Consider the following 12,311-nt stretch of genomic DNA (forward strand, 5'->3'; position numbering starts at 1 on the left):
CTGTAGTGTTCTGCATGTGGGCTAAGACAATTAACTCTACCATGACAATTACAATGCAAGAACAGATTTTCATTTGTCAATAAACTTTAAAATTCTAATGAAGATTCAACACTGGAACTGGAAGACCTTTTAAATAACCAAAATAATTAAAACAAGAGAAACAACAAATAAAAAGGATTATTAAGTCTCTATAAACTAAATTATCCTTCAAAAAAAGATCTGGTTGAGACCAAAACTCCAGACTGAAAACTTCATCATCCAGATTTAGGCCGAAATAGAAAAACAATAAATCAGGCAAATGGAAATTATTAAGTTTGTTTTAACTGATCATACAATTAATGATTCATTGCTTTTGCAACATGGCACTTATTTCATGACGCTAGTTTTACATTACATTGTTATAACCTTCTGTAAGTCTGAATCAGTTCAGTCTTTCTGGTAAATCCCGTTCTAATGTAAAATATGACAGATTATTGGATTAAGGACATTTCTAGTATACTACATGCAAACTGAGCAAATTTGTTATTTCAGAAGAGTTTATCAAACTGGTTGCCCTTTGTATCACTCTGTACCCATAAAACATAAATTCAGTTCTACCTTTGCCGTTTCGTGGTCATAATCCATGTTAGAGTAATATTTCCACTCAGGTACTGTAATCTGTTTGTTCTTGTGTCACACTGATGTGATTTCTCACCATTTTCAAATTTTCTGTCTCCATGGATACCGCCTCTATACTCAAACGACTTTCTTTGTTAGCTGGAGCTTTCCGGTCGTTTACGCAAATGCGTTTCAGCTCATTTAGGATTGGTGAATGATGTTGCTATGGGATTTTGTAATCAACCTGATTCTATTGGCTGTTAGATGTGTCAATCACCCAAATCAACCAATGGGCTGCAGAAAATCTCCCCTGTATATTTGGTTTTCTGACTCAATGCTTCTATAACCAGAGCGCCCAGGACTGTGCTTTTTAGTACTAATTCACTATTATATTGTTTACAAAAAAATCACTGTTATTATTTTGCAAATAATATTTATAGCAAGATATAGATTGGGGAAAAAATAAATTTAAAAAAAGAAAGAAATTTGTAATTGGTGCCAAAATGTCCAAAAATGGCACATTTGGAATGTTTGCCTGGAATTTTATCAACCAATACCTTTCTAAAATGTCTATGGTTCAGGTTTTTGGAATGAAATTTGGTCCAGTAATTGGTCAGAACCTGTATTGTGAATTGCTAGAGGTTCTATGTTTCCACTGGATGCTTTTAAAGAAAATTCACATTACGTAATGTATTCTATTAGAATTTATTATTTTTATTTAGTATTTTTTCACTGTGTGCCATATGTATTTGTTCTTTCTCAGTAATACAAGTGTTGATTTTTAGACTTCCAGAGTATTCTCAGGAATATTACCGTTATCTTGATACCTGAACCAGTCAAATACACCTTGTAGTGTAGTGTAGTTCAGGCGGTGGTCGCCTAAACACACACATCACCATGGTTACACACACTCATTTGCCAAACACTGTTTATAGCTCCAGTTTAAATTCACTATCAGGTTCTGCCGGTCTCCATCAGAACCCAAGGTTCTGTCCGCTCCTCTCACCTTCCCTCTGGGCGAGTTGGCACGCCTCGCTGACGCGGCGGCCCGTCAGGTAGCTGAACAGTTTAAATTATAGGTTTAAATGATTTTATCACCAGATTAAATGAGAAAATCTGATCCATGTGTGAGTGAGGAAGAGGAGGAATGTGAAGCGGCGCAGGCTGCTCTACCTGGGCCTGCACCAAGAACTACCTTGTTGCTGAAATGTGCCATAAAACAGGGTTTATACAGGAATCCTAGACTTGAATTTACTACTTATTTTTACTATGGCTACAATATTTTTACTCCATCCATCCATTTTCTTCCACTTTATCCAGGGTTGGGTCGTGGGGGTAGCAGTTTAAAAAGGGTGGCCCAGACTTCCCTCTCCCCAGCCACTTGTTCCAACTCCTCCAGGGGGGAAACCCAACTGTAACCCAGTGTTAAAAACAAAAGTAAATAATTAATAGATGTTGATTTAATGTCTTCTTCTACAAGATTAAAAAGTATAAATAGATTTCATGTCTTATTATACAGTAAGAGTTAAAAGTAATAAAGTTAAAAAAAATAAGTTAATAAATATGTTCATAAATATAGATAAAAAGTTCTAAAAATCTTTAAAAACTTTGACATATGCTTTTAGTGATTGCTTTTAGTGACGGATTAAACAACCAATAGCTGGCACAGTGTGATTTCACATCAGCCAATAAGGTTGATTGTCCCGCCTCTTTAACTGATGTGCTGAGATTTTGCTCAGACTGCGTTAGACACGCTTGAGAACTCAGCGCTAACGGTTGTTTCCGCTAATAGCCTGGAGATCTTGTCAAATTTGACAGACTCTTGGAAATCGGTAAGAAGAAACAACGTTAAAATAGATTCGCAAAATATATCATTCAAAATAGTAAATCCGTTTTTATTAAATCTCAGAAAGCTTCCCTTGTGAGCGGCTGAAGCCCGGAAAAATCCCCTTGTAGCGTCGTGTAGCATCGGAGCATCGGTGAGCCAACTGCCAAGCACGCGCTTGGCAGTTGGCTCAGTAAATTCGCTGAAAATTGGATAAAATACCGAGTAACTGATCAAATGTAAAAAAAATAAAATTGTATTGTAAGATTTTTTATTATTATTATTGTGTATGTTGTATTTTATCTATGTAGTTGCACTTATTTTTCTATTAGCACATGTTCTAATATTTCAACGGTGCTAATTCATGGTTCATGGTGCTGTAATGTGCTTTTCTGTTAGCATTGTTTGGGAACTTTCTGTTCTGAGTAGGTCAGAGCTAATGTGAGCTTCTAATCCACATTCTGATGTTAAATATAGTGTTATAGATGTACTTCATTGGCCCATATATATATATATATATATATATATATATATATATATATATATATATGTGTGTGTGTGTGTGTGTATATATATCTGTGTGTGTGTGTGTATTACCACATATAAGCTAATTTCTTTAGTTTTACTGATGTGTTGGTAATATTGAACTCTGATAACTTGAATATTGTTGTACAACATGGAAAGAACTTGAGAAATGATGAAATATCTCTTTGAATTGTAGCTTAAGCTTTATTGATATTAGCATCCTGTATTTTAAGATGCTTTACTTTGGCCTTGTTCCAGGTCAAGATCATCCTCTCCAGAACTTGGATGGCGAGCCCCAGCCCAGAGGACCGAGTGAACTGGTAGATGGTGACCCGACTGGTCACTAGCCGTGAGACATTGAATGAACATTTGACAGACACATTGAAAAGACCAAACAATCATTGAAAGAACATTTGACAGACACATAGAAAAGAATGGGTTATTTATTTTATTTTATTTTTTCATGTTGGTAGGATTGAGGAGGTCTTCGACGTATTCTGCACACCGGCCCACAACGTCCCAAGTTGAGGTCAGCAGCACACCATCCCCACTATAAACAGTGATGGTGCTGTACTGCTTGCCCCTCCTTAGATGCCGGATGGTGCACCAGAATCACCTCGAAGCTGTGCGGAAGTCTTTCTCCATGGCCTCTCCAAAGTCCTCTCACACCCAGGTTTTTGCCTCAGTAACCACCTGAGCCGCATGCCACTTCACCCACTGGTGCCCATCAGCTGCTTCCGGAGTCCCACAGGCCACAAAGGCTTGATAGGACTTCTTCTTCAGCCTGACAGCATTCCTCACCGAAGGTGTCCACCAACGGGTTAGAGGGTTGCCACCGCGACAGGCACTGACAACCTTGTGGCCATAGCTCCGATAAGCCGCCTTGACAATGGAGGCATGGAACATGGCCGACTCAGACTCAATGTCCCCCATCTCCCCCGGAACTTGTTCAAAGTTCTGCCGGAGATGTGAGTTAAAGCTCCGTCTCACAGGGGATTCTGCCAGACGTTCCCAGCAGACCCTCACAACACGTTTGGGCCTGCCAGGTCTGACCGGCTTCCTCCCCCACCACCGGAGCCGACTTATCACCAGGTAGTGGTCAGTGGACAGCTCTGCACCTCTCTTCACCCGAGTGTCCAAGACATACGGCCGCAGGTCCAATGAAACGACAACAAAGTCGATCATCAAACTGGGGCCTAGGGCGTCCTGGTGCCAAGTGGACACCCTTAAGCCTGAACATGGTGTTCATTATGGACAATCCGTGACGAGCACAGAAGTCCAACAACAGAACACCACTCGAGTTCAGATCGGGAGGCGGGGGTGAGCGTTCCTCTCAACCACGCCCCTCCAGGTCTCACTGTCATTGCCCACGTGAGCGTTGAAGTCCCCCAGCAGAACAAGAGAGTCCCCAGGAGGGCCACTCCATCAGTTGAAACACCTTTCCAAAACCAGTTGCTCTCATCATCCTGAGGGAATTGAGAGACAACTACGTCCGACTTCTTCTAAGGAAAGTAATAGTCCAATTATCTTCTCCATACCCGCTCACTCTCTGGAAGGTTGAAAGCCTCGTGAAAAGCTCCTCTCTTTGTGCTGTGGTATCAGCCGCCACTTTCTTCTCGTCTGGCTCAGGAAGGTGTTTCTGAGCTCCCTCAGCTGCAGGTCAGTGGGTAAATTAGTCCAGAAGTTGTAGGGGGCGTCAAACCATTGCTGCAGCTTCGAGCACCTTTCAAAGATCAAGTCAATGATGAAAAACTTGATCGCTACAGAAACACCTATGATGAAGCCCAGCAGCTGGTATGGAAACACGCATGAGAAGATAAAAACCAGCCAAAGTCCCACGTAGCTCTTTACAGTGAGCTCTGGCCGGACCCACATGCACAGATTTTTTATCTTCTCAAGGATGTCGGCCATGTTTCCAAAAAGCTTCTGAGTTTTCTGAGCAGAATCGAAAGCCAAGTGGAACATCTGTAAGATATTTGGGTTGCCTTTTAGATGTTCCCCTGGCTCACACACGTCGGGTATGATGCTCCTCGGGATCCTCCAGCCTTTGGAAGTTAGATAATTTATGGAAAGGTGGAGAATCATGAGGAGCAGGATGGAGGGAATGGTCCAGCTATACCACACTGTGCACATGTAGACACAGAAAAAACAGAAAGTCATGTTTTTTCTGCTTTATCCAGAGCGCCAGCTGGATAAAGCAGACAAGTTTCTAAAAAAGTGTGCCACAGGTCTGAAGTCTCGTTCAAGGCGTCTCATGTTCTTTGTCATCTTTATGGGGCTTAGTGGGTCCTCCCTCTCCACAATCGCCTTTGGGTGGAAACTGAGTTTTTCTTAAAACGCTCTAAGGCGATCGCGGATCTTCATCTTGGCTGCCGTTGTTCCTGGTCTCTATGAAAAGTGTGTGGGCTCAATGTTGGAGCGCAACACATTAAATCTTTAGAACTTCTTTGATCTATTGTGATTGGGTGGAAACGGAAGTTTTCCATGAAAACTCCGAAATGATCGTGAAGCCGATTCAGGAAGTTCTCTTTATGTTTTTCTGTAGGTTGAGGGAATGGAGGTTTTGATGACTGAGATGGAGAATCCTGAACTTCTAATTTTATGACTTTCTGTTCCAGCTCAATGCGTTTGGATAGTTCTTTCTCCAGTTCCTGTTTAAGTGAATCTATGAGGGGCTCATCCTTCAATTTCTTCAGCTCTTTCTGTAAGAATTGGTTTTCTAGTAAAGTGATTCTAGAAGTCCTTTAATCTCATTCAAATCACTCTTTTGGCTTTTCTTGCTCTCTGGGCAAGAAGCGCATTTTTGTCACAACGTCATCGCTGTTTTCTGTGTCCGATGTGTGACTTAATTTCTTACCTTTTCCCACAGACATCCGTCGGTTGTTCCTTGCAGTTGAAACGCCTTTCCAAAACCAGTTGCTGCCATCGTCCTGACAGACCTGGGACACACTTTGGTCCGCTATCTTCTCCTAACCCGACGTCGCCACGTTTGAAAGGTCCCAATGAAGTGGGAGCGTTGAGGGAAAAAACGCCTCTCTCTGGCACCGAGAAGAGCATTAGAAATGCTCCTTCGGGCCGTGCTCCATCTGGCCCTTGCTGTGGCAATCCATCTGCTCCACCAGGTGTTTCTGAGCTCCCTCAGCTGCAGGTCGGTGGGTAAACTAGCCCAGAAGTTGTAGGGGGTGTTAAACCGCTGCCGCAGCTTCGGGAACCTTTCAAAGATCAAGTCAATGATGAAAAACTTGATCCCTACAGAAACACCTATGATAAAACCCAGCAGCTGGTATGGCAACACCAATGAGAAGATAAAAACCAGCCAAAGTCCCACGTAGATCTTTACAGTGAGCTCTGGCCGGACCCAAATGCACAGATTTTTGATCTTCTCAAGCGTGTCGGCCATGTTTTCAAAAAGCTCCTGAGTTTTCTGAGCAGAATCGAAAGCCAAGTGGACCATCTGTAAGACACTTGTGCCTTTCAGATGTTCCCCTGGCTCACACATGTCGGGTATGATGCTCCTCGGGATCCTCCAGCCTTTGGTAATTAAATAATTTATGGAAAGGTGGAGAATCATGAGGAGCACGATGGAGGAAATGGTCCAGCTAAACCACACTGTGCACATGTACAGACAGAAAAAACAGGCTGTCATGTACACAGAGCGCCAGCTGGATAAAGCAGACAGGTTTCTAAAAAAGTGTGCCACAGATCTGAAGTCTCGTTCAAGGCGTCTCATGTTTTTTGTGATCTTTATGGGGCTTAGTGGGTCCTCCCTCTCCACAATAGTCTTCTGGTGGAAACGGAGGTTTTCCATAAAACCTCTAAAGCGATTGTTAATCCTCATTTCGGCTGCTGTTGATCCTGGTCTCTATGAAAACTGTGTGGGCTTAAGTGTTGCTTATGCTCAGGGTGCTTGGTCTCTACATGGCGAAGCAGTTTGAAGCTTCATTGCCTCATTAACGAGCTGGTCACCACATTATGCAGAGCGGGCTTGGAATGTGGGAATAACCTACCAGGGTAAATCTATTTTCCTGTCTCTTCTCTGGGTCTTTTCCACTTCGCTAAGAAACTTTCCAAAGACATCTGATCTGTTTCTTACTCATTTTGCTGCTTGTGGGCTCAATGTTGGCGCTCAAGACGTAACCGAGAGAATCCGGTTAAATGATTTTCAAAACAATAGATCCTCCAGACTCAAGTAATACATAAAACGGAAATATTTAATTATTTCTTGCCCGGGGGTTGGGCATCACTGTATTAAAGGATCTCTATTCACCTTTCACGCTGGGGAATAGAGATTGGCAGTATTAAGAGGAAATGTTGGGTTAAAGTCCCAGAGGAAATAAAAATTTAAAAATATATAAAATAAATAAATAAAAGAGGGGTGGGGTAGAGTCCCTCCCAGATGTTTGGGTTCTAGTCCCAAACCGGGTTAAGAGAAAAAAAAGGAACCACAGGTTTCTAGGTTAGAGTCCTAGTGAAAGTCCTTATTGGTAAACAAGGCAAGTATTTTCTTGAGTTTTGGTTTTCTACATTGAGGGAACTAAACCCTTAGAGAATCCTAAAGACCTTTATCGGAAATAAAGGCCCCTCTTAGAGCAGTAAGAGGCAGAGCGACCACAAAGCTGATTTGTTGGATTCTGCAAAGACGTTTGCAGTCTAAAGAGGATAAGCCACCCAATTCAAGAAGAATGGGTCTACGTGGTTCCAGAACGCAATCTCCTCCTCCGGGTGAAATGTTTGACTGTATGATAATTAAATATGGAGAAAAAAAGTGTGTATGGTGTGGATGAATGGATAAAAAGTGGTATTTTCCCTATGGGTGGTTCATTGAAACTGACTGTTTTGAAAGGAGTTCCAGGTGGATTCCAGGTAGATTCCAGGTAGACTCCAGAGATGCGCATCACAGCAGCTGTTCCTCCAGGGCCGGCCCAAGGTAATATGGGGCCTTAGACAGAACCCTCTGGAACCCGTCCTACTAAGAACCTCAGCATCACTAACATGTTTAAATATCGATCAGGTGAATCTGTGAGAAGGAGACCAGGTTTATTGGCCCAGTTTAAAATCAATCACTGATTATTGGTTATTTGCTGTGATGCATTTGTGAACAAACCCAATTCAAACACAAAGATTACACCATATTGTAGCCATGGTAACACAACAATCAAACTATCAAGATGATTCTTTAAACTTTTACAAAGTAAACGTCCTAATTAAATCCTAAATGTACTATTTATTTTTCTCAGCTGAATGCATTAAATAAAACTTAACAACATTGTTATTCTCTATAAATGATGCTATAGGTTTAGATCTACGGTCTGTGTTACAATTAAACCATTTCTAGGGGCCCCTGAGTGTCTGGAGGCCCCTGAATGGCCCCTATCAGCAGCTATTGAGTTTTCTTTGCCTTGATATCCCAGTCTTATAATTCTAGATCTAGAAATCTAACATCAAACTATTATATAGAGTTAACCCCTTTGAGCTTTTTGATCTATAAATCAGTCTGCAGCCAGGTTGTTCTAGAGGTTAAATAGATATTATTAGGACTTAATTAGTAAAATGGCAGCAAATTTTCTTATTTCATAACTTCATAACCTTTGACCTTCTCTCCTCTGGTCTGTTTAACAGCTACAGTCTCAGATCAGCTCAGATCTCCAGGACTGTCAGCAGCAGAAACAGAAACTTTATACCTGTTGGGGAAAATATAGACTAGATTTGCTTTGAATTTCCCCACATGATGGCAATGATACAGTAGGAACCAATTAGATTCTTGATTAATATGGGTTGTTGCTATGTTGTTGTACGGAGTTTTTGTTCAATGTGCCCCTTTTTTAAATTTGAGCCCCGGCCCCTCCATAGGTCTCTGCACGGCCCTGACCCGGAGCAACAGAACCACCAACATTGAAACACCAAAATGATGAATCATCCATCAGTCAGACAGGAAATCCTGATTTACAATCAATCAATTAATTGAGTAATAAATCAACAAATTTATGGTTAATAACAACATTTATTCTAACATGATTGGACTGCAGTGAACATTAAACTCGTCCCAGCAGGCAGGTCAGGATTTTGTTTCTGTTTACCCAGCAGGTAAATCACCTGACTGGAATAAACCTGAAAACATCCAGATTTTTATTAATATGTCAGATAAAAAAATGCAAAAAAATCTAAATTATTAATTATTCTGAAGCCACCTGGTGGAGAAAAGCTCCGATCAAAACAAACAATACTAGTAATAATAATAATAACAATAATAATAATCAATGATAATAAATGTGAATTTGATTCTTCCGGTTTAAATTATTTTATCACCAGATTAAATGAGACAATCTGATCAATGTGTGAGTGAGGAAGAGGAGGAGTGAGGAAGGCGCAGGCTGCTCTACCTGGGCCTGCAGCGCCACGATCTGATTGGATGCTGGGAGAGACCAGTGTGTTCAAGTTGTGCTAAAAGCAGTTAGCCTGTCAGAAAGCTATGCTAGCCTAAAATAGCCTCAATGCTAAACATGTAGCAGCTAATGCAAATGTTAGCATTTATAATCACATTTCTACAGAAGTTCCATGAAATTGTGAAGATAAAAGGATAGAAAAACATTTTGAACCTGAAGAACAGATTAAAAATGATAAATATCTTTGTTATTTATTTCTATGACTTGTGATGTAAAGCAACAAGAACAGCTGTTGCTGAAATGTGCCGTAAAACAGGCTTTATACAGGAATCCTAGACTTGAATTTACTACCTATGTTTACTATCACTACAATATTTTTACTCCATCCATCCATCCATCCATCCATCCATCCATCCATCCATCCATCCATCCATCCATCCATCGTTGGTAGGTTGGGTTGGAGGTAGGATCTTAAAAAGGGAGGACCAGACTTCCCTCTCCCCAGCCACTTGTTCCAGTTCCTCCAGGGGAATCCCGAGGCGTTCCCAGGCCAGCCGAGAGACATAGTCCCTCCAGCGTGTCCTGGGTCTTCCCCGGGGCCTCCTCCCGGTGGGACGTGCCCGGAACACCTCACCAGGGAGGTGTCCAGGAGGCATCCTGACCAGATGCCCAAGCCACCTCAACTGGCTCCTCTCGATGTGAAGGAGCAGCGGCTCTACTCTGAGTCCCTCCCGGATGACTGAGCTTCTCACCCTATCTCTAAGGGAGAGCCCAGACAACCTACGGAGAAAACCCATTTCGGCCGCTTGTATCTGTGATCTCGTTCTATCGGTCATGACCCAAAGCTCATGACCATAGATGAGGGTGGGAAAGTAGATCGACCGGTAAATCGAGAGCTTCGCTTTTTCACTCAGCTCTCTCTTCACCACGACAGACTGGTACAGCGCCCGCTTGACGGCAGATGCTGCGCCAATCCGCTTGTCGATCTCCAGCTCCCTTCTTCTCCCTCAATCGTGAACAAGATCTCGAGATACTTGAACTCCTCCACTTGGGGCAGGACACCTCCTACTCCCACCCCTCCACCCCCGACCCAGAGAAGGCACTCTACCCTTTTCTGGCTGAAGACCATGGACTCGGATTTGGAGGCACTGATCTTCATCCCGGCCGCTTCACACTCGGCTGCAAACCGCTTCAGCGAGAGCTGCAGATCACGACATGATGAAGCCAATAGGACCACATCATCCACAAAAAGCAGAGACGTGATCCTAAGGCCACCAAAAAGGATCCCCTCAACACCTTGGCTGGTCCAGTGTTCCACGACCAGGACGAAAACCACATTGCTCTTCCTGAATCCGAGGTTCAACTATCCGATAGAACCTCCTCTCCAAGACCCCTGAATAGACCTTGCCAGGGAGGTTTAAGAGTGTGACACTCCTGTAATTGGAGCACACCCTCCGGTCCCCCTTTTTGAACAGGGGGACCACCACCCCAATCTGCCAATCCAGGGGACCTGCCCCCAATGTCCATGCAATATTGCAGAGTCGCGTCAGCCAACACAACCCTACAACATTCAGAGCCTTAAGGAACTCCGGACGAATCTCATCCACCCCCGGGGCCCTGCCACCGAGGAGCTTTTTAAGCACCTCGGCGACCTCGTCCCCAGAGATTGAAGAGCCCAACCCAGAGTCCACAGGCTCAGCTTCCTCAATGGAAGGCCCTCCGATTTTCCGCCTCCTGGTGCTCCCTCGTCGCCTCCAGGTGGTCCCAGGGCTCCCTCGTCGCCTCCAGGTGGTCCCAGGGCTCCCTCGTCGCCTCCTGGTGGTCCCAGGGCTCCCTCGACGTCTCCAGGTGGTCCCAGGGCTCCCTCGTCGCCTCCAGGTGGTCCCAGGGCTCCCTCGTCGCCTCCAGGTGGTCCCAGGGCTCCCTCGTCGCCTCCAGGTGGTCCCAGGGCTCCCTCGACGTCTCCAGGTGGTCCCAGGGCTCCCTCGTCGCCTCCAGGTGGTCCCAGGGCTCCCTCGTCGCCTCCAGGTGGTCCCAGGGCTCCCTCGACGCCTCCAGGTGGTCCCAGAGCTCCCTCGTCGCCTCCAGGTGGTCCGGCCCCTGCGCCGACATTGTCCGCCGGACCGGCCTTCAGGGATTTGTCTCCTGCACCACCAACGTTGCCCCCTTGCTGGATGGATGGATAGTTTTGGCCCCACTTGGAGAACATTCAATCCCCATGAAGACAGAAGAGCCAAGACTGGGTTCCCGAAGCTGCGGCAGCGGTTTGACACCCCCTATACCTTCTGGGCTAATTTACCCACCGACCTGCAGCTTAGGAAGCCCAGAAACACCTTCCTGAGCAGATGGATTACCACAGCAAGGGGCAGCCATCTTGCTGTGGTAATCCACATTTTAGAAAACAAAAGAAATGTTTTAATCACACCTTAGCAGAATATAGAGACCAATTAACTAAAGTTGTGATTTTAGACTGTGGCAGGAAGCCGGAGTACCCGGAGAGAAACCTGCAAACCGGAGACTACTTTTTGAAGAGAGGGGGCAAAGGTCAACTAGACAAGCCAAATCAACCAACAGTCATTTTGTTGGACTCTGGGATGAAGCCGGAGAGAACCCACTAATGCGCTTGGGGAAAATGCAAACCCCATAAAGACAGAAGAACCCAGGCAGGAACTCAGACCCAGGCAAATGTCTTATTCAAAGAAAAGAAAAGAAAAGAAATCACACCTAAGCAAAATTTAGAAACCAATTAACTAAACAGTCTCAATTTCAGACTGTGGCAGGAAGCCGGAGCACCCGGAGAGAAACCTGCAAACAGGAAACCTGTCAAATCTTTTTACCTTTCAATCTAATAATTTAATTTAACTGAACACATCAGGATAAGTGTTCAGTCCCAGTCAGATTTCTCCAGCCTCAAATGGTCAATTATGATTTGTTCTGGGATTTTTTTATCTTCCGAATTTGTTATTTTTAGCTCCTCTCCA

The 12,311-nt window shown here is 43.9% G+C and overlaps 1 pseudogene; it reads right to left on the bottom strand.

Annotated features, from left to right (window-relative positions):
- Positions 1–1,424: 1,424 nt before the first annotated feature.
- On the bottom strand, positions 1,425–6,446 carry LOC111607928 (annotated as a pseudogene).
- Between the last annotated feature and the right edge of the window lie 5,865 nt (positions 6,447–12,311).

The sequence above is a fragment of the Xiphophorus maculatus genome, unplaced genomic scaffold (assembly GCF_002775205.1).
Source record: "Xiphophorus maculatus strain JP 163 A unplaced genomic scaffold, X_maculatus-5.0-male Unplaced_Scaffold_BN000192F, whole genome shotgun sequence".
Lineage (NCBI taxonomy): Eukaryota > Metazoa > Chordata > Actinopteri > Cyprinodontiformes > Poeciliidae > Xiphophorus > Xiphophorus maculatus.